The sequence below is a fragment of the Cryptomeria japonica genome, unplaced genomic scaffold (genome assembly GCF_030272615.1).
Source record: "Cryptomeria japonica unplaced genomic scaffold, Sugi_1.0 HiC_scaffold_151, whole genome shotgun sequence".
NCBI classification, from domain to species: Eukaryota; Viridiplantae; Streptophyta; class Pinopsida; order Cupressales; family Cupressaceae; genus Cryptomeria; species Cryptomeria japonica.
Window position 1 is genome coordinate 86578 of NW_026728973.1, and position 3290 is coordinate 89867.

The following is a 3290-nucleotide window of genomic DNA, read 5'->3' on the forward strand; positions in this document are numbered from 1 at the left end:
ATGTTTCTTCTCCTAAAACCCAATATTTGTTTATTAAGTCTCGGAACACATTTTTGTTCTCGTGGACCCATCATGGGTCTTGGAACGCATTTGTGGTCCTTGGGTCCCATTTTGCATCCCGAAACTTGTGTTTTGGTGCTTGATCCCTATTTTGGGTGCCCACCTTGCACCAAGTGCGCACCCGGGGCAAACCGAGCGCCTTGGTGCACCGGGGCAAGATCGAGCGTGCACCCGAGGCGCCCCGAACATGCACCAAGGTGCACTCGGCCCACATGTGAGCGCAGGTCGTTGCGCCCGAGGTGGTGTGTGGGCACCGCGTTGCAGACGGGACACTGCACGCACACGACGCCCCCTCCAGGTGCACGCACGTAGGCCGGGCCGGGTGCACACCCGACGCCCTAGCAAGGTGCGCGCACCCGGGCAGGGCTCACACTTGGCGAACGGGGCGCACTTCGCGAGGGAGGGTGTGCACCTCGACGGGGGTGGGTGGCCGGGGTGGATTCGCACGTGGGTCGCGGTTTGCTAAGTACACACTGCGACAAGCTCATAACGGGTGCGATCATACCAGCGTTAGTGCACCGGATCCCATCAGAACTCCGCAGTTAAGCGCGCTTGGGCCGGAGTAGTACTGGGATGGGTGACCTCCCGGGAAGTCCCGGTGTTGCACCCTTTTTTAGTTTTTCGCCGGGCATCGCAATGCTATTTGAATAAACCTTTTGCCCGTTTGCGTTCTCGTCGGGGCCGGGCCGGGCCGGGGTGCGCTGCCCGCACTACCGCGCGCGCGGGGGCGACACCGAGCGCGCACCCGAGGCGCCCCGAGCACACAGGCCACGGTGCAACCCGGGCGTTGTGCGCGCACCCCGGTGCGCCCGAGGTGCTGCGCGCGCACCCAGGTGAAATCGGTGTGCACCTCGGCCAGTGCGCGCTCGGTCGAGTCGCGCACGTTGGCCAAGGTGCACGGTGATGTTTCTTACTCTAAGGTTCCGCACCAGACGCCCGGGACAGGTGAGCGAAGCTGGGCGGGGCCGGGTGCGCGGCCGGGGCAGGTGCACGCAGCTGGAGAGAGCTTTGGAGCACACTTCGGAGCGCACCAATGATGCGCTCCATTCAAAAGTTTCCTGAAAAGGCAAAAAAAGTTGAGATTATAGAATTTCCCACTTGAGAGATTGTAAAAAAAAAAAATTTAAAATGAAGGAAACGCGGGTGCCAAGGTGTGCGCAGCCCAGCCAAGGTGTGCGCACCAAGGCGCCCACCCTGGCGAAGGTGCACGCAAGGTGCGCACCCGAGGCAAACCGGACAATTAACCCAACTTTCGACTTCGCGCGCACCTTGGAGCGCACTTCGGAGCGCTCCTTGGTGCGCACCAATCTTGGGCACCTCGGAGTGCACCATGGCGCCCACCAAGGTGCGCACCCGGGGCAAACCGAGCTCCGACTTCGTGCGCACCTTGGAGCGCACGAAAGGTGCGCACCATGGCGCCCACCAAGGTGCGCAGCCCAGCCAAGGCGTGCGCATCAAGGTGCGCACCCTGGCGAAGGTGCGCACCCGGGGCAAACCGAGCTCCGACTTCGTGCGCACCTTGGAGCGCACAAAAGGTGCGCAACCCAGCCAAGGTGTGCGCACCCCGGTCAAACCGAGCTCCGAATCGTGCGCACCAGAGGTGCACGCCATCGTGCGCACCTTGGAGCACACTTCGGAGCCCTCCTTGGTGCGCGCCGATGTTGCGCACCTCGGAGCGCACCCGGGGAAAACAATGCAATTAACCCGACTTTCGACTTCGTGGGCACCTCGGAGCGCTCTCGGGTTCGCACCTCGGAGCACACCGAGGTGCGCACCTTTGATGCGCTGCCTTCACCAATTTCCAGAAAAGGCAAGAAAACATTGAGAAGGTGTGCGCACCGAGGTGCCCACCCTGGCGAAGGTGCACGCGAGGTGCGCACCCGGGGCAAACCGGGCTCCGACTTCGTGCACGCCGCACCTTGGAGCACACTTCGGAGCGCTCCTTGGTGCGCACCAGGGCGCGCAACCCAGCCGAGGTGCCCACCCCGGCGAAGGTGCACGCGAGGTGCGCACCCGGGGCAAACCGGGCTCCGACTTCGTGCACGCCATGGTGCCCACCGCGGCGAAGGTGCACGCGAGGTGCGCACCCGGGGCAAACCGGGCTCCGACTTCGTGCACGCCGCACCTTGGAGCACACTTCGGAGCGCTCCTTGGTGCGCACCATGGTGCCCACCAGGGCGCGCAACCCCGCCGAAGGTGCACGCGAGGTGCGCACCCGGGGCAAACCGGGCTCCGACTTCGTGCACGCCGCACCTTGGAGCACACTTCGGAGCGCTCCTTGGTGCGCACCATGGTGCCCACCAGGGCGCGCAACCCCGCCGAAGGTGCACGCGAGGTGCGCACCCGGGGCAAACCGGGCTCCGACTTCGTGCACGCCATGGTGCGCACCGCGGCGAAGGTGCGCACCCGGGGCAAACCGGGCTCCGACTTCGTGCACGCCGCACCTTGGAGCACACTTCGGAGCGCTCCTTGGTGCGCACCAGGGCGCGCAACCCAGCCGAGGTGCCCACCCCGGCGAAGGTGCACGCGAGGTGCGTACCCGGGGCAAACCGGGCTCCGACTTCGTGCACGCCGCACCTTGGAGCACACTTCGGAGCGCTCCTTGGTGCGCACCATGGTGCCCACCAGGCCGCGCAACCCAGCCAAGGTGTGCGCACCAAGGTGCACGCGAGGTGCGCACCCGGGGCAAACCGGGGTCCGACTTCGTGCACGCCGCACCTTGGAGCACACATCGGGGCGCTCCCGGGTTCGCACCGGCGTTGCGCACCGTGGTGGGCACCTCGGAGCACACCAAGGTGGGCAGCGAGGTGCGCACCTTTGATGCGATGCCTTCACTAATTTCCATAAAAGGCAAAAAAAAAACGAGATTTTAAAATTTCCGTTTTGAAAGATAGTGAGAAAAAGGGAATGCTGGTGCCATCTTGAGCCCGCCCTGGTGCGCAGCCCAGCCAAGGTGTGCGCACCAAGGTGCCCACCCTGGCGAAGGTGCGCGCCCGGGCAATTAACCCAACTTCCAACTTCGCGCGCGCCAGGGTGGGAGCGCACCCAACAACCGGGCCTGGGAAGAGCCAATGCGAGAAACCCCACCAAACGCTCTGACAAAAAAAGAGGGGGCGCTCCAGTAACCCCGCTTCGGAGCGCACCCTGGGCAAACCCAGCCAAGGTGCCCACCCCGGCCAAGGTGCAGGCGAGGTGCGCACCCGGGGCAAACCGGGCTCCGACAACGTGCA

The 3290-nt window shown here is 64.5% G+C and overlaps 1 non-coding gene across 1 annotated transcript; it reads left to right on the forward strand.

The window, feature by feature from the left end:
• The first annotated feature begins 551 nt into the window (after positions 1-551).
• LOC131866616 (5S ribosomal RNA) lies at positions 552-670 on the forward strand. The gene has a single exon (XR_009365217.1). It is a non-coding gene; the product is annotated as a 5S ribosomal RNA (ribosomal RNA).
• Positions 671-3290: the final 2620 nt, after the last annotated feature.